The 25524-nt window shown below is 39.2% G+C and overlaps 1 long non-coding RNA gene across 2 annotated transcripts; it reads left to right on the top strand.

Moving 5' to 3' along the window:
• Positions 1–259: 259 nt before the first annotated feature.
• LOC148803848 (uncharacterized) lies at positions 260–6608 on the top strand. Of its 2 annotated transcripts, none has more exons than XR_016080190.1 (5): positions 260–549; positions 720–813; positions 2538–5267; positions 5348–5745; positions 5857–6608. It is a non-coding gene; the product is annotated as an uncharacterized LOC148803848 (long non-coding RNA). The 2 variants fall into 2 exon arrangements; XR_016080189.1 differs by having other exon boundaries at positions 260–552.
• The last annotated feature ends 18916 nt before the right edge of the window (positions 6609–25524 follow it).

Raw genomic sequence — 25524 nt, 5'->3', positions numbered from 1 at the left:
AGGGAATCCAACCCCAACCCAACCTGAACTCCACAGTTACCCTGTTATATTCATACAAGTCCCCAAGGGTGGCAATTTCTAAACCCAACCTGCCAACCCGCCCAACCCACCCATTAATTCACGTATTGGATTGTATTGAATTTGTTTAATTCTAGGTCATTGCAGGTTGGTTAATCCAATAAAGGGACAATTAATGGGTTCGGTTGTGGTTATATCCAATGGATAACTCATTTCCGTACCCCCATCTCCGTTCGTTTGTCTTGTCTTTTCCAAAATGAACTCCAGAAATCATTTGAATTAAGAGGCTTATTAATTTCTGTTTCTTCACAAGAAAACAAAATGAAAAAAAATCTCTGCCATGATTTGGACCAAGTCTCAAATATTTTCAAAGCTTTTTTATCTTGTAGAAGAATAGTTTAGATTCCAGAATAGTTCTGTATTCATCTTCACAATTGAAAAAAAAATCCAGAAATCAAATGATCGACGACTTAGATCACTCAATGCATCTCTGATTTGAAGGAGTAGAGCTTTCAGAAACGAAGGCGAACTGTTGTAACACTTCCATTTCAATCTTATTTTAACTTCAAAAGTTTTTATGTTTTCCAGATTGAAATCTCGGTTACGACTCTTTGATCTGATATACTAGAAGTCCTCTTATCTTATGTGGATTAATTGTTCTTGTTCCTGAACTTTTCTTTTTTTTTTTTTTTGCTGCGAAGGTTGGAGTGGCTGTTATTTGCTCTTATTCTCTTCTTTCTTTTGCTGAATTCTTCTGAGAGTTCAGATCTCAAACATAAGTCTTGCGATGAAAAGGTACTTCTCTCTCTCATGAAATTTTTATTGTATTTTCTTTTTGAACAATTTGTTTTGATGATTTCCCCATGTTTGTCTAACTGTATCAGATAGGTTGAATTGCCAATTTCGTCTTCTATAGTTTCTATAGATTAAGAAGCCTTTAATGGCGGCTATCGTTTTCCTCAAAATAAAAGAAAACTCTTCACTTTCTGTTTAGAGATTCATGCTTGTTTGAATCCAAGGTCTGTTGTTTTGAAAGTATCAGAATATGCTCTTGATTTTGCAATCTTAGGATGACCAGATAATGGGTCGGGTGGGTTGGATTGCGTAAAGGTGGGTAGAGAACACTGTATCAGAATCTATCAGTGGGCCAGCTTTTGAATTTAAGCTTAAAAGCTTAGATTACATGTGGTATGACGGGGTCTAGAGGCTGCTAGATTCAATTTTGGTTGCTGATTTAGGCAAATTTGATGTCTTCATAAAGAATATATATAATAATAAACTTGTTTGAACAATGTTATATTAAATACTCCCCTATTTTGACTGTTTTATGATTTGCATGTTGAAAATACATACAAGAGAGTCCAAGCTTAGCTACTTAGCTCAATGCCAACAAAATGATTCAAGAAAAATGGGATTTTTGAATGATTAACTATACCAATTTCAGATTGTTAGATATTATTTTCTCTGTGTTGAAAATGTCAGAAATCTAGCAGGGTTGAATTTGGGCCATGACCCAGCCCACATACATACTGTCAAAGTGGGCTATGCCTTGACTGATCTTGGCCCAGTCCAACCCCTTGCAATGACTGATACTGAGATAGTTATAGGATCCATGCAGCTTGGCAAAGCTACTCCCTAGCCAACACTCTTGTAGGCCCTAAATTTCAAATCTAAGAGTTGGAATAATTCGGTTCCGATTCTCTGTGTCATGCCTCTCAACTCAAGAACTCAGAGTCCAATTTCTTCTTGCCCTAGGTGTGAACTTATGTTTTTATCTTATTTATCTTTCTACCAGATTGTATTTGGTTGGATATAAAACAAAAGAAAATCAATTAACTAATTCTTTCTTCAGAAAGTAAAATATGTACACAATCTCTATCGAGATAAAAAATAAGGCAGATGGAAGTGAGGGAATTTGATATTTGATCGATGGGCCCTAACATGGGCCTAGTAGGGTTCGTACAAGCCAGATAAGTTCAAAGTCACAGCGGTTGCTGCCAACTTCAGTTGGTACGTTCAATGATTTGTCCCAACAAAGATGTAGCTTCAGAATCCAATAATTGTCAACTATCTTTAAAAGAAATAATTATCTATAAATACCAAAATGGTTAATAATGTGATATTGCACTGTCCACAAAAAAAAAAGTAAAATTGTTTTTTTGGTAATAAAATAAAAGTAACATTGGATAGTTGGAACTTAGTCCACAAATAAAAAACTCAATCAAAGTTTTACCAGAAGAAAATTCCCACAATTCATTTTTGGATTTTAGTCGTAAGTATTGGATAGTTGGATCCAGTAAATTCGGTCCATCCCTATAAATCTTAGTTCCATCGTACCAGATGGGATGAATCCTGACCATGAATGAATGTTAAATTTATGGGCAGGATGCGGTAGGAGCTACTAATAGATTAAGAGAAGACTGTAATTTCAGATTTCTGAGGTGGATTATATTTACTTTTTCCATTAAAGTTTGATGTATATGAAATGCGTGACAGGGAGCATTCCATTCCTAGTGCAGGTTGAGCATCAACAATTGATTCGACTGCTGGCCATTGATAAACCAGATAAAATGGATTTGAGGGCTCAATTTGGAAGGAGTACAAATATAAATATGTATAGTGTAAATAGATAAGACAGTACAAAATACAAGGTTTTGCATTGTAGATATTTGTATTTATACTTTTCCAAACTGAGCCTAAGGTTCGGGTTTCCAATGGGTTCTGCTGCGAATTGCAGCGGGGGCGCAGGTTTCCGGGAACGGGTTCAGATCTGAAGACTTGCTACAAAAAAATACAGGAGATGGTTGGGTTGAAGAAGGCAGAATCGGGGCTGGTTTTACGACAATTTTCTGCCACAGGTTGTAGCCGTGGCGTGGGTTTCCGGGAGCGGTTTCAGATCTAAAAACTTGCCACAAAATTACGTCAGGTGGATGGGTTGAAGAAGGCAGGTTTGGGTCTGAATTCACGCAGATTTTCTGCAAATTACAGCAAAGGCACGGGTTACTGGGAGTGAGTTCGAAGCTGATTTAATGCCAAGGCTTTGCAGCAGTTAGTGGGACCAAGGGAGATGGGTTGGTTTTACATTGGCTCACAGTGGTGGTTTACAGTGGTTTTGGGGGAAGATCACCTGCAAAGGAAAAAAAAAAAACACTCCAATATATGCATTCATTCATCATCACAAAGACAAAACATCACCTGCAAAAAAAAAAAAAACTCCAATATGCATCCATCCATCCATTCCATCCCCCTAAGCTCCGAAATTTCTCCATCACATCCTCCATCAATCCCAAAACCACTATTCAACATATGAATCATTCTACCAAGAATCTTCACACTATATGAATCATTCTACCACTATCTGAAGTATTTATAGCCTTGAATCTAATTGATGGTGTGTGATCTGGCGGCTCTCATGCCTCGGATATCGAGCTGGAGGTTTTCTTGTCGGAAGTCGAGCTAAGTTTGGCCTAGCTAAAGATTGCTCGTACGACGAGCTATATAGTTCTCTAGAGAGACCTGTAAGAAAACAATATTAGAATGCTTGGGTTGCTTTTACTCGGGGTGGGCACTCCGATGCTTAAGTCAACGAATAGTTTCTTAGAGAATTAGAATGCTTAAAAGATGAGAGAATGCAAGAGCTTAATTGTGCGTACCTTCTCTCAAGAGAATGATGGCCTTATATAGGAGTGAGGGGTTAGAGACCCTCTGTAACGGATTGAGATTCTCGGGGTGCCGCTTTCGCTAAGTCGGGAGAGAATATCACCGTTGGTTACGTAATCTGCACAGAGAGCTAAGGGCCGTTCGATCGACTCTGATGCAGGTAGGCTGGCTTAACGGTTGAACGCTATTACTCTAGAGAACTCGGTCTTGTTAACGGATCTATGTAATAGGTCGGCGAGCATGCCTTGTAGGTCACCATTAATACCCTACTTAGCTCGGTCGGTCCTCGAAGGAGGTCACTCCTTATACGGAAGTCCTTTAGGTCGGCCTTAGGTGAGGTGCTACTAGTCGCCCTGTTGGGGTGATTTGCTTACTCAGTGTTGAGGTGTCACCTGGATGCTACGTGTCATAATGTTATTTGGAGGACCAAATTACCCCTAATCAATTGCCCCTCACTCCCGAGTCGACGTTATCTCGGAGAAGGGAGTAGTTCATAGTCGCCTTTCTCAATTTGGTAATTTGTTCGACTGGTTCGTAAGTTGTTCAGCTCGCCCACTTGACCCGACTTGAAGACAAGTGGGACCACAGCAAGATTTGAATTTTAAAATTTAAAGGGGCGTGCAAATTGGGCACGCAAAATTCAAATTAGCCCACGCACGGTGCTGTCTTTATATTCACTGATTTTCCAATAGTGTGCCTTAGCCATTAATCTTCTTCACCAACAGACTATAAATAGAGGGTCCTCACTAAGGTCCCACTTGAACTGTTTTGACTTTTTTACCTAGAGAGTGGGTGATCGGTTGGAGAAGAGTTTTGTCAGAGTACTGCTGTTAGGTCGCTGGTTGAAGCTTTATTGTCGCAAATTTTTGTTTCCCCACAACTGGTGAGTCCATTTACTTTGTAAATATGTCTTCAGGTCACTCAGAGGGTAGATCATTAAACTTTTGTTGGTTACAGAAGGGAGCCTCATTGCGAGATCAACGGGGTTCTCAGGTCGAAGCCTCGATGTCTTAGCAGGAGGTGGAGGAAACCCCATTTGGCCATATTGAGCTGAGCGGGGAGCAGATAATAGAGTTGTATTTAGCATTCCAAATCCCCAATGAGTTCGACTGTATTCAGCTCGGTCCAAACCAAATTTCCATGGAGTCACGACCAAAATGAAGTCAGCATTTTTGAGGAGGCATTGATCGATGACCTCCGTTTTCCTTTGCATGCACCCTTGTAGGGCTGATTTCTCTGAGTCACCACTTAGATTTTCTCCTAGACATAGACATTTTGGTTAGGCTGTCTAGCATGAAGAAAGTCCCCAATGTCCCCTATTGCTTTTACTTGACCTTCCGTCATGGTTATAGGCTGCTAGATGACTTTCCTTCCAAAGTTAAGGATTGGAAGAATATATATTTCTTCCTTTCTCGGGAGGCTGGTTTGAATATGGATACCATATGGTAAAAGGACTCGAGGAAGGTAGTTGATGTAGAGTTCGACGAAGATCTTCACCTTGAATTTCAACGCCTCATGCATCAGTAGTTTCAATTAGAAAAGTTTTCTAGCCAAGCCTATGCTCATCCAGGCCACCCTGAGCCATATAGGTAGGTTGGCTGACGTGTCCCTTGCATTTATTTCTTAAATTAATTTTTAGATTGGCTAACATCTCCTCTGTCTTGTTCAGATATGGAGAGTATGAATTCACTTTTGGCAATGGTGAAGAAGAAGACTTCAAGGAAGAAGAGGAGGGTTGTCGATCGTGCATCAATGGAGAGTACATTGGTCAATGCTAAGGTGAGGTCTATAGTGTATGCCCCGAAAGTCATTGACCTCGAGAGGGGTGGCGGCCTGATGTCCATCGAGCCCGAGCAGGCTTCCACAGACCCAACCACTTCCTCATTTCGAGTTGGCCAAGAGGAGCGCACTGCCAATCCCTACACCTCAGACATACCTTGCTTTATCCCCAGTGTTGACGCCTCTATCCTCAACCTTTTGACCGATTCCCTAGTAGCTCTTCACATGGGGAGAGGTATCCTTCTTTCAGAAGACGTGCAATGTTATAGTGGAGTGGACCTTTCCGAGGTTGGCGCTAGGATGACTCGGTGCATCCTTCAAGTTTGTTTTTTGCTTTCTGATGTTTTAGTTCTTTGTTCCTACTATCATTTTCGTAATTGTTCTTTTCTTCTTTGGCAGGCGAACACAATGGGCCAAGTGTTGCTGAATTAGGTTACCTCGTCTCAGAAGGAGAAATGTGAGATGTAAGCAAGTATGAAGGCTTTATAGGCCCAACTACAGGGTGTTCAGCTTAGCACTGAAGAGGATTGTCAGCGCTTCATTAGGCTTAGCACCGACATGCAGTGCGAGCTGGAGGAGGCCAAGGGGACCCTTGCCACTTTGAATGATGATGTATGGATGAAGGATCACCAATTGGAGGAGCAGCAGACCAAGTACATTGAGGATATCTACCGAGCTGAGGTTGCAATTGTCGAGTGTTTCTTTTTGTCACCTGAGTACACCCAGGAGTAGGTCAATAATGTTGTTCTTGCAATGAAGAGGGGATTCAAACTTTGCTGATGCTATCTCAAGACCCTGCGCCCTGATTTTGATTTTGGCAACCTGTCTATTAAGGCGTTGCTAGATGAGATGGCGGTGCAAGTTGACCGGGAGCCCTTGACTCCAGATGAAGAAGAATGAGAGGTTGACAATGAGGAGGGTGAAGAGGCAAACGATGTTGGCGATGAGCTACAGGGTGATGACGATGAGTAGTGGCCGGGCTAGTCTAAGCTTTCTTTGAAGTTGCTATTTTTTGGAGTCTGCGTGCTCCTGTCAAATTTCCAAATTCTGTTTCTTAGGGCCCTATGCGCTCCTATTGATTTTACTTCTGCTATCTTCTTTTCTTTTTTTTTATGTACTTTCCCAATTCTCAATAGAATCTTACTTTGGTATATGTTGTGTCCCTTTTCATACTTTCTCAGTACTATCGAGATGATGTGTTGTATGAACTGTCCTTGGCCAACGTGCTCATAAGTTGGCACTTTGCTTGTAAATTTGGTTATGTCAAAACGCTGCTAGAGCATTAGGCCAGTTTTGGGAAAACGATTTGGCTTAGGGGGCCTTAGACCTAAAAAGCGATTTGGGTTCCCCTTAAGTTCCTTTTGGTCGAACTACTGGGAGGTCGGCCTAGGTGCCTTTGTGCTAAAAGCGATATGGATTTCCCCATGAATTCTTTATGGCCAAGCCGCTAAAAGGTCATCCTAGGGGCCTTAATGCTAAAAAGTGATATGGCTTCCCTTTAAATTCCTTTTGGCCAAGCTATTGGAAGGTTGGCCAGATCTAGTCGCCAGAGCAGGTGGTCTTATTTTCTTACTTAGTAGAATTTTGTGGTTTTGTGGATGTGGCTCGAAATTCTTGGGCTTCTTCATAAGTAGTATCTTCTCAAATTGTCTACGTTCCAAGTGTGGTGTACTTGCTTCCCATCCAATGTTTCAAGCTCGTATGCATTCTTGCTGATCACTTTAATGACTCTATAGGGCCTTCCTAGTTCGGACCTAACTTTCTACAATAGGATCAGGTACCATAACCTTTCTCAGTACCAAGTCACCAACTCTAAATTGGTGTCTCCTAACTCGGGCATTATAGTGCCGAGCTACCCGCTGTTGGTATGTAGTGGTTCGAATGTATGCCAAATCACGAACCTTCTTACACAAGCGAGATTAGCCCGTAGGTCATTCTCGTTAGTCTCCTCGTCATATGTCTCGAAATATAAGGTCGGCACTTCAATTTCAATTGGAATTATAGCCTCGGTCCCATATGTTAAGTTGAAGGGCGTTTAATTGGTTATCATCTTAATAATAGTTTTGTAGCCCATAAGACACTGGGCAGCTTGCCCACCCACAAACCTTTAGCTCAAGAGAGCCAAGGTTTGAAGCTATGGAGTATTTCCCAGTTCATCACTTCGGCCTGATTGTTTGCTTGAGGATGGGCGGCCGAGGTGAAATTTTATTGTATCTTCTATTTTGAAACTTGATAGTTGATATCTTCAAGTTGTTTGTTGTTGTCTGAGATCAACACCTTAGGTAGTCTGAATTTGCAAACGGTACTTCTCTAGAAGAAGTTCTGCACGTTCCCAGTTGTGATAGATACCAATAACTCGGCCTTTACCCATTTTGTGAAGTAATCAACCACTACGACTAAGAAACACCTCTGCCCGGTCGCGGGTGGAAAGGGATCGAGTATGTCAATTCCCCATTGCGCGAAAGGCCATGGGTTGGTAAGGTATCTTAGGTCAACTACAGGTTGATGTAAAACGTTAGCGTGCCGCTGACACTTATCACACTTCCGCACCAATTCGATTGCATCCGCTTTCAGTGTAGGCCAATAGCAGCCTTGTCACAGCTTTTAGGGCAAGCGCTCTGCCCCCCAAGTGTCCTTTGTAGAGGCTTTCATGAATCTCCCGCAACACCTGGTTCGCTTCAGATTGGCACAAACAGCGTAGGTAGGGGAGCGTAAATGACCTACTGTACAACTGCTTGCCTCTGACCACATAGCGAGCTGACTGCCGCTCTATTCTTTAGGCTGCATCACGCTACTTTGGTAGGATCTTGTGGCATATATAGTCAATGAGTGGGTCCATCCATCTTGGCTCTACTGCCAAAATAGGGGTGACCTCTTCTACCAACCTTTCTATGGTTGGGCGTGGAAAGTCTTCTATGTATACCATCCTTTTCATGAAGTCTATTGCACTGGCTAGCTTTGAGAGTGCATTGGCTTCAGTGTTCTATGACCTTGGGATTTGCTGGATGTACCAAGAGTGGAAGTTGGGCAGGAGCTCCCTAACCTTGGACAGATAGGCCGACATGGTGGGCTCCCGGGCCTCATACTACTCATTCACTTGATTAACGACCAGCTATGAGTCGTTGCATATTATGAGATGCTTTGCACCAACCTCCTTTGCTAGTGGCAGTCCGACCATCAATGCCTTGTATTCAACTTCATTGTTCGAAGCTCGGAACGCGAACCAGAGGGTGTATTCTAGCCCTACTTCTACACTGGTTGGACAAGCCATCCACATGGAGGATCCAGGGCTCCTCATCCTAAGCCGAGACAGGCACCACACTGGTTGATGCCTTCAAGGTGGTTACTAGCTCAACAACTTCAAGGGTCAGCGTTCTGAACATACACTTAGTAACAAATTCTGACAGGACCTGTGCTTTGATTGCTGGTTATGGCTCAAATCGGATATCGTATTCATTGAGTTCGACTGCCCACTTTGTGTCTCCCTGAGACCTCGGGTTTTTGGAGAATCTGCCTCAGAGGTCGGTCAATCAAGACTACAATAGTGTGGGCCTAAAAATAAGGTCTTAGTTTTCGAGCTACTAACACCAGTGAGAAGGCTAACTTTTCAATGTTTGGGTACTTAGCCTCAACAATGTACAGGACTTTACTTACATAATAAACGGATTGTTGAACTTTTTCTACTTCTCTAATGAGGACTGAGTTGACTACCTCATCACTCGTAGAGAGATAGAGCTTAAGCTCATCCTCGGGCTCCGATTTGGTCAACATAGGTGGTGAACTGAGGTACCTTTTGGGCTCGTCAAAGGCAAGCTAACACTCATCAGCCCACTCCAAGTCCTAGTTCTTTTTTATGGCCTTGAAGAATGGGAGGCATCGACTTTCCGACTTAGACATAAACCGGTTTAAGGTAGCTATCCAACCAGTTAACTTTTGCACTTCTTTAATCATTTTAGGAGGTCACGTATCTAAGACTGTTTGGATTTTGTGTATGTTGGCTTCGATGTATCTAAGGAACTTGCTCGATGTGACATTGAAGACGCACTTGTTCGGGTTGAGTTTCATGTTATATTTTCTTAAAATGTTAAAAACACAATTTTGGTGGGCAATTAAAGAGTTTGAATATCTAGTTTTTACAACCATATCATCCACATAACACTCAACTTTATTTCCAATTAAGTTAGAAAAAATTTGTTTACAAGATGTTGGAAGGTTGCTCCGGCGTTTTTTAGACTAAAAAGCATGACTTTATAACAGTACAAGCCCATCTCAGTTATAAAAACAGTTTTTTCTTCGTCGATCGGGTCCATTGAGATCTAGTTGTAGTTGGAGTATGCATTCATGAAACTCAACAACTCGAACCCCGAGTTCGCATCTACCAGGCGATCAATTCTTGGAAGGGGGAAGCTATCCTTTGGGTAGGCTCTGTTATGGTCCTTGTAATCGACGCACATGCACCATTTTCTACTGGCCTTCTTGACGAGTACTGGGTTTGCAATCCAGGTCGGATATTGGACCTCTCTAACGAAGTCTACTATGAGGAGTTTCCCTACTTCCTTATTTACTATCTTCCACCTTTCTTGCACGAGGTTCCTTTTCCTCAGCCGGACTAGTCTGACTAAGTGGTAAACATTTAATTTGTGAGTTATAATGGAGGGGTCTATGCCGGGCATTTCTGATGCCGACTAAGCGAAAACATCTAAATTTTTAAGTAAAGAACTTACCAAATTATAGTGCACTAGTTCGGTAAGATGAGCCCCAATCTGTACTACCTTTTCTAGCACAACCTTTGAGACCGACACTAGGATAGTGTCTTCCATGGGCCAAGCTTAATCGTCAATATTTTTTGGGGGCGGCTCTAGGTTGACATCGATGGATATTTTTCCTTTAGCCTTTAACATTGCTACATAACATTTGTGAGACTCAAGTTGATCGCCTCACATAACTACCATTCGGAGGGCATGTAGGATAGGTTGGAAGATGGCATTGTAGGGCGAGGATGTCACGACCAGAAGGAAGTCATGGTCGAATTGGACCGAGTTGGTCTTTGAGTCCACTACAACTGGAACCCTTACCTGACCTAAGGGCCAAACTACCTCTCCACTGAAGCCAACCAAGGGTGCATCAGTTGGCTGCATGTCCTTCTTGCTAAGCTCCATTCGCTTGAACACTTCCAGGAAGATGATGTTGGACGAACTCTTTGAGTTGACTAGAATTCTGTTCATTTCAAAGCCATTTATTGTCAACTTTACCACAAGGGCGTTGTTATGCAAATACTAGATTTTGTGGGTATCATCCTCTATAAAGTAAATTACTTCTCTATGGGGGAGCTTTGGTGGATTGTCACTGTCGTGCTCAAGATCTCAAACCGAGCTTCTACCTACCGAAGTAGTGCATCCTGCTACTATTGACCCTCTTGTGATCATATTGATGATTCCATGGACAGGCTGTTCTACTGGCTGTGGATCTCGGGGAGGTTGATCTCTATCTTGCTCTTTGCCTGTTTGAGATGCCTCTTTGTGCTACTTGGTAGGTCATCCTTTATCTTCTCTCTTGATGAACTGTCTTAGGTATCTACGATGGATCAACTCCTTGATCTTGTCCTTTAAGTTTCTATAGTTCTCACTATCGTGACCTACATCTCGGTGGAAATGGTAGTACTTATTAGGATTTCTTTTAGCTGTTTTTCCCCCATCTTGGGTGGCCATCTCACGTATTATGCTGTTTTTATTTTCATTAGAATTTCACCCCTCTTTGTATTTAGGGCGGTATAGTTTCTATTCTGAACTAGTAGGGTTTTGGATCAATGACCCGATTTGGAACTCCAGTGGGGGGACCAATTTTTTTTTGGCGATCTGCTTCGCCTACTACGGGGTAATCGGCTTCTCTTTGGTGACTTGCTTCTTTGCTGCTGCTTGTTGCTCCCTGCTTCTTCTTCAGCTCGCCTTCTCTTCCCGAATAGCACTGACCGGGATCCAAGCGCCTCCTCCAATTTTGTAAACTTATCATCTTGTGTGAGGAACTCCTCCATAGATGTTGGAGGGTTCAACTCGACTTCCCAGTGTAAGTCAGGGTGGCGGACGTCGTTCACTGCTACGGTGAGCTGTACTGCTAGGTCGAGGTTGGGGATTTAGAGACACTCTAAATTGAATCTCTTGATGTAGTCTTGGAGGGTCTTATTTGGTCGCTCGACGACATTCAATAGTTAAGTTGTGCATTTGGGACACCTCTTTCTAGGGGTGAAGTGCGTGGTGAACAGGTTGGCGAACTGGTTCCATCTTCTTATGGAGCCGGCGACCAATCTCGAGTACCACATCCGAGCTGTACCTTGGAGATTCGTCGGGAAAGCCATGCACAGGCTTGCATCATTGGCCCCGTGTAGTTGCATTAGGGCTTGAAAACTATCAACATGGTCAACGGAGTCTGTTGTTACATCATAGCATTCGAGACTGGGGACCCTGAAATCTTTAGGCCACGGGCCACAAGTATCTCAACAGCCAGCGGTGAGGTGCGAGATATCTATCGTGCGGGCGAATTGGCAATATGACTGACCTCCTTGTTCTCCTTTTTTTCTGTCCACCTCACTCATGGATGGGGCGAGTTGACTTTTTTGAGGTGTGGTGTGTACGTCTACGGTGCCTCCTTCGGGACCCTTAGGTCAAGCTGGCGGCTTCGGTTTTGATGGGCATAGTAGCTTGACTCTGTCCTTTCACCAGGGCCTGGTTCAGGTTTTGGTTGGGAACCTAGTTCAGAACTTGGTTAGAGACATGATTAGGAACATGGTTGGGAACCAGATTAAGGTTTACCCTGGCGTTCTACTGTTGTTGCTTCCATTGTTGTTGCGTTCGCTGCTACTGCTACTAAGTTTGTTGTTGTTGTTGTTGTTGCTGTTGCAACCCTAGCAAGGTGGCAAACTGATCTTCCCATGCTCTCATTTGCGAGTCCATGCCCTAGATACATTGCACCAACTCATTGAATTGTCGCTCATCGATTCCAGCAGGAGCCACCGAGGGCTCAATTGTAGGAAGAGGCATGCTCACCTGAGGCAGTGGAAGAGTAGGGTTCGGCACAGGTCGGACGCTTGGTGGAGTCAAGGGCATAATGATTTGTTTGATTTTCACTAAGGGGACCTCTAGGAGTAGTGTGGGTTGGTCTCACCCCACTGTGACCTAATTGTTGTTAGCAGGTTGGTTGCTTGAAGAAGCCATTGTTACTATCGTGAAAGTGTTGGAAATGTGAGAACTTAGCTTTTAGTAGCAGTTCCCATAGACGATACCAATTGATGGTGTGTGATCTGGAGGCTCTCACGTGGCAGATGACAAATACCAAGTTAAGGACTACCAAGAAATCAAGAATGAGATTAAGTTCATCATTTGCCACGGACACCTGAAGGGGTACGTCGGTGGCGATGTCGGTGCCTTATCCTCGTAGCAACAACAACAAGCTAGGCCCCAACCCCATCACCTCCTAGTTGGAGTCATTGACATCATTGCTGGGGGCTTGGCCTTGGGCTCAGCATTAGCTTCGGTGAAGGCATATGCCAGGTAGTACAACATACAAAGCCCAATGCCCAAAAGGCCGAGGCCAGAAGACATCATCTCCTTCTTCGAGGATGACTGACAAGGGGTCTCATTTCCTCATGATGATGCGTTAGTTGTGTCTATGACCATCGCCAATTACATGGTGAAGAGAATCCTTGTAGACAGTGGCTCCTCTACTAATATCTTGTTCTACGACACATTTGAGAATATGCAGCTGATGCTAGATCGGTTGCAACCTGTGGACGTGCCACTAGTTGGGTTCTCTAGAGCAGTCGTTAAGCCCAAAGGGAAGATCACCCTACCAGTCACAGTAAGGACCGAGCCTTGGTAGGTCACTTGAATAACCGAGTTCTTGGTCGTGAAGATAGGCTCCCCATACAATGCCATCATAGGGAGGTTGACCCTTCATGCATTCAAGGTGGCCATCTCATCTGATCACCTCGCCAGGAGGTTCCCCACCGAGCATGGCATGGGAGTAGTCAGGGGGAATCAACAAACTACCAAACAGTGCTATGTGGCAGCACTAAAAGGCAAGAACAAAAAAGCTTTACCGCTGGAAGAGCTCGGCCTCAAGGACAACCAACAAGCTGAGGCCAGTCAACCAAGGACCTCATTTCGGTTCCCCTAGACGAGGCCGGGCCCAAGAAGATGATACATGTTTGCTCATGCATCCCTTTGGACACACTTTCTGAATTGGTAAGCTTCCTTAAAACTAACGCTGATGTCTTTACTTGGTATGTCGTTGACATGCCAGGAATTGACCCATTGGTTATCACTCATAGGTTAAGCATGGACCCGAACTGTACGCCAGTTCGGAAAAAGAAGATGAACTTTGCACCGAAGCATTGAAAAGCCATCGGAGATGAGGTGGATAAGCTACTCGACGTCAGCGTCATCCGAGAGGTCTCAACAAGGATACCCCAAAGACAACTTTCCTTTATTAAGGATTGATCACTTCATTAATGCCACCATAGGGTACAAGTTGTTAAGCTTCATGGATGCTTTCTCTGGGTACAACCAAATCAAGATGCACCCCAATGATGAAGAGAAGACCTCGTTCATCACCGAGCATGACACCTACTACTACAAGGTGATGCCTTTTGGACTAAAGAACGATGGGGCCACCTACCAACGGTTAGTGAACAAGATATTTTAGGACTAGATGGGGAGGAACATCTAGGCCTATGTCGACTACATGGTGATGAAGAGCCTAAAGGCTAGCCAACACACCTCAGACCTTGGCGAGACCTTTCGGGTGCTAAGAAAGTACAACATGAAGCTAAACCCCTGCAAGTGTGTCTTTGGTGTCACCTTGGGCAAGTTTCTTGGCTTCATGGTCACTCAATGAGGCATAGAGGTCAACCCCGAAAAAATACAAGCCATACTTGACATGGAGCCCCCTCAGTCCATCAAGGAAACTTAGAGACTCACTGCATTTCGATACTGACCAGCCATCCTTTCAAGACAATACTCTCTAAACTAGAGACCTCGGGTCAGCTGACCAAGTGGGCCATTGATCCGTTAGAGTTTGACTTACACTACCACCCGAGGCCTACAATAAAAGCACAAGCATTAGCAAGACTTCTTGGTAGAATGCACTTTCAATAGCACCCTTGGCCAGACCCACAAAGAGGATGAGAGGCCTTAACCCACTTGGACTTTGTTTGTGGATGGATCCTCCAATGTCAAAGGAAGTTGAATAGAACTCATACTTCTCAACCTACAACCGGCTTATAGCTCGCCAAGGACCTCGGAGCCAAGCACATTGAGGTCTTTATTGACTTAGTGTTGCTTGTTAACCAAGTAAATAGAGAATATGAAGCCAAGGAATTAAATATGGCTAAGTATTTGGCTAAAGTCCGAGAATTGCAACAATGAAATCCAATAGTGGACCAATATACATTATTTGGAACCAGCTAAAAAGTACTTTTTGCAACAATTTGCTAAATGTAGTCATATATGTCAATACAAACAAGCACATTAATTGTTATTAAAGCATAGGCAACAATTGATCAATTATTGGTTATAACTATATTTTGTAACAATTCTCATTGAAATAAAGACAATTATATAATTGTTGTGGTTGACAAAACAATTCAAATTAATTGTTGCGGATATAATTAACAACAATTTTGAAATTGTTGCCTATGATAATTTTAGCAACAGTAATTTAGTTACAATTAAAAATGGTTGCCAATATTAATTTAGCTGTTGTTATTAAATTTGCACGTTTATTAGGGCCATTCATTTGTTCATTCAATAATAGATAATCTTAAATCCATTAAATCCATCCATCACATAAATATATATTCATTGGTTTCTAAAAGATAATATATCCAAATCATCAAAAAATAAGATTTAAAAAGTTTATATACAAAAAGAAGTAACACTTAAATAAAAAAAAATGCTAGTCTCAATGGAAATTTCTTCTCATCAAATTTGGTCAAAAATAATTTATAAATAATTTTATCAATGACGATCTTAAAAAAAAAACTACTTAATTTAAACTTTAGATAAATCTATTCAAAAAAATTACATATAATGCTGAATTTGATCCACATAAGATATTTGACAAGTCGATAATTCCATTTTGAACAAGATTAACCAATAATAAAGTCATGGACCGACCAACTGCATTTGGTCAATCGACTGTTGCCAAAGTCTAATTTTCTTGTAGTGTGAGTGGGAAAAAGTAAAGTTTCTTATCTTAAATGGAGATGTATGCGGGAAAGAGCGGGAAAAGTAGACTTTCTTATAAGAAGACAGTGGTGTGTAGAGACGATTAGAGAAGTGGGAGGGGATAAGTAAGAGTGCAGCTCACCCGCAAACGTCGGTGGATGTATCACCCAAATTTCAAACAAAAGATGGCAAGTCCCACACCATCCCTCTGTACTTTGTCTGTCGTTTGCCATAGGTACGGTTCAATGACAGCTAAGTACTGACTTTGCCCCCATAAATTCTCGTGCACCTACCCTCTCTCTTCCTCCCTTCCCTTTTGTCGTCTTTCCGCCATTTTCCGTTTGGAATCTTCTGGGGTTTCCTACTTTCCATGTGGCTTCGTCTTTTGTTCATCAATTTGCACCTTTTCTCCTTTCTAAGTAGAGATACATTGGTTGGTGAGATGAGCCGAATCCATGGGCGTCTCCACCAACTCGGCTCAGCCATCTTGTCTCGTTTTGTCAGTCTTCAACTACTTTCAAATGATGCTTTGCCACGTGGCAAGTTTAATTAATGTAAACCAGCCATGGCTCATGGTTCATGCATGACTCCATGGTGAAGCCCATGTGGGCTTTCTTCAACCTGCTGCTAAGCATTTGTGGGTGAAATTAATTAATGTAAACCAGTCCGTCACAAAGCTAAAAGAAAAATAAACAAAATAACAATCACATATCATGCATTCATGTATTAGGTGGTGAATATGATCTGGCAAGATTTCCGGATCCTGTCAATATCTCCCTCTTTAATCTATATTTTATATACATTAAAAAGGGAGATGATCCACGAGGTGTTTAATTTAAGGGGGGGAACCTGATTTGACACTCGGAATCTTTTGAATCAAAAGCATCCTTTTTACCTAAAAGAAGGAGGAATTGTTTAAATTTTGTCCATTTCGTATTCATGATCTGAATTCTGAAATATCAAACCATCCATTCCAACTATGCAGCTTCTGATAGACAATGTTAAAAAGCACTAGTGCTTATTTGATATTGTCTTCTGGGTTTGCCATGTGATCTAAGATCGACATCCAAGTCTAAAGGGATGGAACCTCTCTTTGAAGTTTGAACAGATATCCAGAGTCTAGATACCAGATAGAACGGAAACAACGTAGAGATAAATTACTTTATTTCTTTCTGCCAAACAACTTAAAAGTTAGGTAATATCCCTGAATAAGATTTTATTCTCTTGGTTAAAACAAGACAGACAAAAGAAATGGAAGAAAAATATATGATTCCTCCGCATATCCTTCCTACAAACAAAAGGGGACAATTTCACTCTCACCCATCTATGTACCCATCTCTCTCTCTCATTTATGTTACTTCACTTCCTTAACAGATGATCTAAATAACCAAAAACAGAAAGGGCTTAATATTCTTTTGCAGTACAGCTAAAAAAAACAAAAAATTCTCATTTACTTTTTCTGCAAATGGTTGAGAGTTGAGAGCAATGTTTTTAAAATCGGATTGGATCGAACGGTCAGACTAAAAAACAGGGAATTCGTCACCTGATCGGTTCCGTTTCAGCCCAGAACTGTTCTTTGGCCAAAAACTATTGATTGGTCAGTGAATCAGAATTAGGCGGTTGAATCGTGATCTAGATAATGGTTTTGACTGTTTTTTACTTTTTTATTATTTTTATTAGAATGAGCCATTCATTCAGTTTAAACAATTGAACCATTCGATCTAAGAACCGGACCCTAGAATGGTTCATTTTCGGGTTTGGTTTTAAAAAACTTGGTTGAGAGTACCTTTCCATGCATTTATTTAGGTTATAAGATGGGAAAAAGGCTCACACCGGGAATTTCGCATTCATCTTGCTCGCTTGGATTTGAGAAATTAAAAAGAAAAACATAAACAAAGTAAAAAATATATTTTAAACCAGTGCTTTCAACCCGTCATTGATCCGACAGGTTGAATCATTCGAACTGTCACCCGGTCAAGACTTTGGGTTTGGTTTAGTTAAAACCTATAAGGTGGTCAAGAATCGTCCGACCCGGCTGGTTCAATCGTTGACACGTTCGACCTAGTCACCTGGTCGCAGATTATACACTCAATGCATACAAACTTTCAGAGGCCTTAATTAACTTTGCACTCTAATATTCGATTGGGGTGATTTTTTTTTTTAATTTTGGATAACTTTTTGAGATCTATGCGTATATTGAATTAAAATACTAAAACATAATTATACATTATTTACATACATACATACATACATACATACATACATATGTATGTATGTATGTATGTATGTATGTATGTATGTATGTATGTATGTATGTATGTATGTATGTATGTGTGTATGTACCTTAAATACATGTGGGGCGGTTTGACCCATTTGACCTAGATGGTCAAACTGCTGACCCATGACCCAAAGGCAAAAATGGTTTGGCCTCCGAGTCAGCTTTTAAAACATTGTTTTAAACTCAATACTAAAGGGTGTCAATCGTATTCTAAAATCTGATTTTGAATTCGAGATTCAACATAATCGAACTGAATTCGGATACGACTTGACACAATTCGATAAATATCCAAATTTAATTGTTTATTTAATTCTTACATATAATATAAAATATTTAAATATTGTATATAATTTATATATTGTACATTTTACTTAAATAAAATATTATTTTATATATTTATTAGTTACTAAAATAATTAATCGATCGAATTCGAATTGAATCAAATATTTGAATATTTAATTGAATTTGAATTCAAACAATGATTTTCAATATCCATTGAATATCAAACTAAATTCAGATATCAAACTTTTTATTCAAATACTGCCTGATTTGATCCATTTACACCCCTACTCATAATGCTTTAGGGGATGTTTGGAAGCGTGGCTGTTTTTCTGAAAAAACGGTGCCACGTTGGATCCACGTAGGCAATTCCACAAGCGCCTACATACATGATTGTTTGGTTCAAGCGTTTTTTGAAAAAACATTGAAAAACAGGCATGCCTCGTAAATCGGGACCCAACGGTTGCATGAAACGTCAAATTGGGCGTTTCATGCTTCGGTGAACCATTGCCCCCAATGATTGACTGATTGGTGATTACGTGTATCCTATGTGGCGTTTACCTGTCAGCACATACATGAAAATTAAACGGTGATGAAAATCACCTTACCAAACAACATAGTGTTGCTCACTGCCTACGTGGCAGAAACATTCCCAAACATATCAAGGCGTTTTTTTTTTTTTTTTTTTTTTTGTGAAAAACAGGTCTAGCAAGCATTGGCATTGTTTTTGAAAATCAGTCCCCAAAAACGCCTACGCTTCCAAACACCATCTTAGGGGATGTTTGGAACCGTGGCCATTTTTCAAAAAAATGGTGCCACGTCGGATCCACATAGGCATTTCAACAAACACCCATGTATCTCATTGTTTGGTTCAGCCGATTATTAAAAATTTGGGCATGGCACAAAAATCGGGACCCCACCGATCCACATAGGTGTTTCATAAATTGGTGAACTGATTCCCTCAACGGTTGACTGATGTGTATCCTATAGTGCTTACCTGTCAGTACATACATGAAAAACGGTGATAAAAATCACCTTACCAAACAGCATAGTATTATTATTCACTGTCTACGTGGCAGAAACATTTTTTTGTGAAAAACAGGTTTTGGAAGAATGAGCATTTTTTCTTGAAAATCAGTTCCAAAAAACGCCCACGCCTCCAAATACCATGTTAAGCATCAAGCCAATACATACACGGAATTCCCACGGCAACAAGCGTCTCCATCATAAAATCACTCTTTATGGGTTTATTTTATGAACCCAGATTTTCTATTCACTTTCTTTACTCTTGCTCTACCAACAATACACTGCAGCCACACATTTCACAATGAGAGATGGCGATGTGTGGTTGCAATTCAAAGTGGGTAGAAAGTTGTGTGCAGGAAACCCGTAGTGTAATTTTATATTTTCTGAAAAACATGTGGCACAATATTGTCTAACAATCCTTATTTGTAAAACACTTAAAATCAAACCCTCACTCAACCTTTTCAGAGATTCGTTTCTTAATAGAAAGAAAATAAAAAAGAATTAAGTTGTTGTTTATATATGAAAGCAAATAAGCAACTGATAATTCAGTACCATCTTTCCATTTTAAGCAATCCATCCATCCATGACCACAATCACAATTAATGTATCAAATGGATCAATTCAAATCGAATTAAGTAATGCCCGAATAAAATGGAGTAGTAGTCCATCCCCTAATCTAATATTATGATAACGGGGTTTGATTCTACGTCTTTATTATAATAATGAATTAGAGAATCTATCAATTAAACCACCATAAATTGATAATTTAATTAACTAAATATCATGAATAAAGTATCTGAATCCAACGAATTGGCGTATTTAAATTATCCAAATTTAATTCAATTATGCCAAAATTTTAAATTCAAATTCAAAATTTTGAATACCTTTAACATTTCAATAATTAAAAGCCTACTCAGTTGCATTTCATGTCAATGGAGTCTACTCATTCTATTCAGTTGGCATGACTTATATCAGCTGAGTCACTATACATTCAATCAATAGGACTTAAAGCTGCATTTGGAAGTGGTGTAAAACGTCATCGTGCCAAATCATTTGAAAATGTGAATCGTTAAATGTGTTTATTGATGTAAAATCTCATTATAAGTGATGTTTTACATTGACTTAAGATGTAAAATTCCATTCCATCCAAATGCTTATAAATCTAAACCGGAATAGAGTTTTACATCGCTCTGGATTTACACTCCAAACAAATATCAACAAAACTAAACCAATGGTGAGGTTTTACACCTCTTCCAAATGCAACTTAAAACCCAAGTCCAAAGCTATTTCTAATTCAAACCCGGTAAATATAAATTGGGCACATATTACATTGAATAAGAGTGAAGTTGGTGAGCTGCCGCAATCATAACTGTCTGATTGCACCCAGAGAAGACGAGTCCGGATTAGGTAGGCATGCTATTATAAGCACATTAAATAAACACTTTCAATTTTTCCTTTTTTTTGACACCTACCCCGTCAAATACTCCCAATTTATCGTTATAAAAGATTAAATACAACTTTTAACAGTTATCATAATATTTATAAAGTACTCACTGAATATACTTCCTATATTATGCCCACCAGATGCCGTCCCAACAGGGCAGTCCCTGGTCCCAAGATGTAAGAATGAATCCTTATCTTGATTATATGGGTAGGGGGAGAGCAGGACAGAGGAGGAATCAGGCTTTTGGTGGTACAATTGTTACAACGGTGGGCCATCTTTGGTCTCAACTGTTGCAGTCATTTTTGGTTCATGGCCATGTGCCAAACTCACTTTATCAGGTAGTTGTGGTACACTTCACACCTTCTCCAATTATCATGGCCTCCCAGCCTCAGACCTTGATAATGTGAGCTGTGTGTGTGCTGTCCCCTATACCACTTGTTTTGGTTGGAGCTCTGATGTCATTATCTTTACTGGATGACAAAAAGTTTATCACACCGATTAATCAGGAACTTCTGACTACGTACATTGCTGGTCACGTTCATCCAGCTTATAAACTGATATTCCTGATGTATGGTTGGATGAACATGGCGAACAACGTTTTATGTTCAGCAGATCCGGACTTGGTGTGATAGACTTTTTATCCGGTAAAGATATATCGATCAGATCTCCAACCAAACAAATGGTCTGGGCACACATTAGAGCTCCTAACTATCATGAATTGGTTCCAAGAAGAAGGAAAAACATGAAGAATGAAGAGTCTTTACTATTGCATTCACCAAATTCTAGAAAACTAGTAAAAGTAAAAAAGAAAAAAAGAAAAGGGTAAAACTTGGTAAAATGTTGAGCATATTTATATTCTGTAGTTGAATTCTTAATGCCCATGTTTCCATACGTAAGGTCTTAGGTGTTCTAGCAGTTTTTATCCTTTTTTGGTTGTATTTGGTTTAATAGAAATTAAAATAACACAAAGTTTGAGGGGAACATTCTATTTCTCTTATTTTCTATCAAACCAAACCTATAATTATTTCTTCTCCAAAATTTAAAATTCATTTTCAGTCATTGTCTTTAGAATATATCCTTTATTAATTAGATCTTAACAAAAAAATAAATATTGCAATTTGCAAGGCATATTTATTTTTAAAAAATGAATAGAGAGGCATGTGGTATTATTACTTGGGATCCATTCCTACCTTTCATTTGTTATAAGCAGGACCTTGCCAGTTCGGTCTTATCCTAATAACCGCTTTTGCTAAAAACCAGTTGATCAGCTAGTTTAGCTGGAGAACTGATGAATCAATCCCGGTTTCATGAAACCACTTGGGTCTTTAATCAATTGAAATTTTGAAATGTGTTTAACAAAATTTGAACCCATAACCACTTATTTTCATACTAGTAATTAAGCACATGTGTTGCATGTGAGAAATTTTTCTTCATATTAATTACTTGAATTTTAGATATATCATAGATAAGATAGAAATTGAAAATTAAAAAAAAACAATAATATGATTTAAAATAAACTTAAGTGCTAGCTTATAGCAATTATTATTACTATTATTAAATTTTGTATTCCATTTCTATCATAAATAAAAAAATTATTTTAACAATTATTTTTATTTAATATGATGAATATATAACATTAGAAATGTTCTCAAATGTTTTCTACAAATTTTGTACAATTTTATATTTGGTGTTCTATCGTCTTTTTAAATATTTATTATTCAATTATGACATTATGGCTTTCTTTGAAAAGGTGAATCATTGACCCACTATCTAGATAAGAAAATAGTTTTGCTTTCAGATTCGTTTTAAATTTGGGAAAATTATAGTCAGAGTCGGTTGTACATTTAAAACTCTGACAACTGGCTCTACATTTCAAATTATAAAAACCCCCACCATGTCATTGGAGGCTTATGTGGTTGTTGCCAACATGGGACTCTTAATCTATGTTGGACACAACAAAAATCTTATACCAAAATTGCCCTTTAATGCTAGGTGGTTGGAAAATAAGAAAATGGTTTTAGTTTCTCTTCCTCTCTTTCTCTCCCACTCACTCTCTTACTCCCACGGTCGTCTCTCTTTGCTCAATGACTATGTGATTTGAAAATAAATAAAATTGGTCTTTGGTTTTGATATTTACGTTCTCTCTATCAATTTCTCTCATTCTCTCTCTACTTATCGTTCTCCCTCAATCTCTCTCATTCTCTTTCTCGGTTGATCTCTTCTTCTCCCTTAATTTCTATTTTTCTCTCTCAGTTACTCTCCCGCTCCGTCTCATTCTTTTTTTTTTAATTTTCTTACACACTTATATGGTATTAATCAGACTGTATAAAAGAGCATGAGACCAACTTGGTATGGTTCAAAAATCATTACGCCAATTTGATAAAAATTCACAATAAACTCTTGACTATGAAGTTTACACCAACTTGATAGAAATTTATATCTTGATTGTACAAATGATTAGTCCCTTTAGTTTTTTATACTATCGGATTAATATTGTATAAATTTGTAAGAAAAATAAAAAAGAACGATAGAGGGAGCAGGAGAAAGAATGAGGGAGAAGGAGATATTGACTGAGAGGGAAAAGCATGAGAGAGATTGAGGGAGAACGATAGAGAGAGAGAGAGAGAGAGATTTTAATTTGTCTATAGACCAAAGCTGAGAGAGTGGGAGTGATAGAGGGTGCGGGAGATCGAGAGGTGATCGTGAAAGTGAGAGAGAAGGGAGGGAGATCGAGAGATAGAGGGAGTGGGAGAGAAACTAAAAACCTATTTTCGATATAGGCTTTTTGTTGTGTCCAACATGGATTAGGAGTCCCATGTTGGTAATAGCCAGATAAGCCTTCAATGACATGGCGGGGGTTTTTATAATTTGAAATGTAGAGCCAGTTGTCAGAATTTTATTGGTTTCTAGACCAACTTGTAACCTAATTTTAAATGTATATATTTTATTTACATTATATAAATAAATTTTACTTATCACACTTAATTTTTGTTTATCTATGATATCAGTTGACCCAAACCATGAACCCACCACCCAAAAAGAAAAATAGTTTGATTTCCAGGTTGACATTAAATTTCGTATTACATTTCCATCATTGATAAAATTATTTCTTATCTATAATACTTATTTTTGTTCAAAATAATGAATGCATAATATTAGAGATGTACCCAAAATTTTATTTTTTATAAATATATAACATTAGATATGTGCCCAAAATTTTCTCTATCCTTTTTTTTTATTTTTGTGATTCTTTGATTTTCTATTTTTCAAAATCTTATTATTTGACTATGACATCTAGGAATGATCACGGTTTGGTTCGTGAGCTTTTTTTTAGCCGAACCAATTTGGTTGGTTTCTTCATAATTTGAACCAAAATCAAACTTTTGTTTTTGTGCAGTAACCTTGGACAATGAACAAGCTAGAGCCTGAAGGCCTGTATATTTATGCAAAAAAAAATAAAAAATACACTATAAATAATATCTATGAAAAAAAATACCTTAAACAAGTTGAAGGCCTGAAGTTGAACTTGAACAATGAACACTGAAGTGGTGACGATTTGTTGGTGTCAGACTAGTTGTTGTCGCTTGAACCTGAATTGAGAGGTGGCAGAGATAATACGTGTTGCTAGAAAGGGAGTAGTTGGTGTCTGGCCTTGGTAGCTTGGTGCTTTTTGGCGACCGGTGTTGCTGCTTGGTGGTTGGCACAAAGCGGTGGAGGAGATGACAAGCAAGAGAAAGAGACAGAGACAGAGAGTGAGAGAAAGAGTTCTCAATTTTGGGCCTTCTGGCATGGCCTTAATAGAGAATGGAGGGGGAGAGGCCATTGGAGGATGACTGTCGACTGATGCCGACGTCGAATAACAGATGATGATGATCGATGCCGAAGGAAAGCAAGGGAAGCTAAGGAGGAAGATGAACAAGAGGAAAGCATGGGTTTTCAGTTTAGGTATTAGCCTTTATGTATCAAAGAAGGGGAAAGGGGGAACTCAAAAAGTCAAATGGTAGTGGGTTTATTTCAATTTAAAAAATAAAAATAAAAATATAATATATAATATATATTACTGTATATATACCGGCCGGTTCGTTTAACTACCGGTTTTTTTAAGAGGTTAATTGAAACCAAATCGAAAATTGCAGTTTTTTAAGAATAGCAAACCAAAACCAAACCAATCGGTTCAGTTAACCATATTTTCAGTTTGGTTTTGATTGGCTTTTCGGTTCAGTTTGGTTTTTCAAGCTTTTTTGCTCACCCCTAATGACATCATTTCATTTTTTATGTAGATTTTAAATTTGGCATTCCATTTTCATTATTAATAAAAATACTACTTACATTTTATACTTATTTATTTTAATTTTTTAGTATTTAATTATGGTATTATTTATTAATCTATTTGACCTCAAATGGTCAAATTGCTTGCCCACCACTGGGAGGGAAGAAAATGATTTTGTTTTCAAAATATTTATTTTTATACTATTAAAATTAATATTGTGAGTTACTTTACAAGAATTTAATAATGAGAAAAATATATCTTAAATATAGGATTTAATGAGAGAGAATAGGAAAATATTTTTATTTTCAATTAAATTTTGCATTCTATTACAAGAATTCTGACCCATTTTACCCAAAATGGTTTAATTTCTTACCACCACCTAGATGAAAACACTATTTTTTCTAGGTAGATTTTAAAAGTATAAGCTTTTATGTTATTGGAATTATTAATTTATTAAGTATGGATTTAATTAATAGAACTTAATGAGGGAATTGAATGCATTGAATATCTTAAAATTATCTCTTTTCAACTCATTTAATATCAATAACTG

Source organism: Nelumbo nucifera, chromosome 1, assembly GCF_055504915.1.
Source record: "Nelumbo nucifera cultivar China Antique chromosome 1, China Antique-T2T, whole genome shotgun sequence".
NCBI lineage: Eukaryota > Viridiplantae > Streptophyta > Magnoliopsida > Proteales > Nelumbonaceae > Nelumbo > Nelumbo nucifera.
Note: the sequence above shows the minus strand (reverse complement) of the source record. Positions and strands in the feature narration are given on the sequence as shown.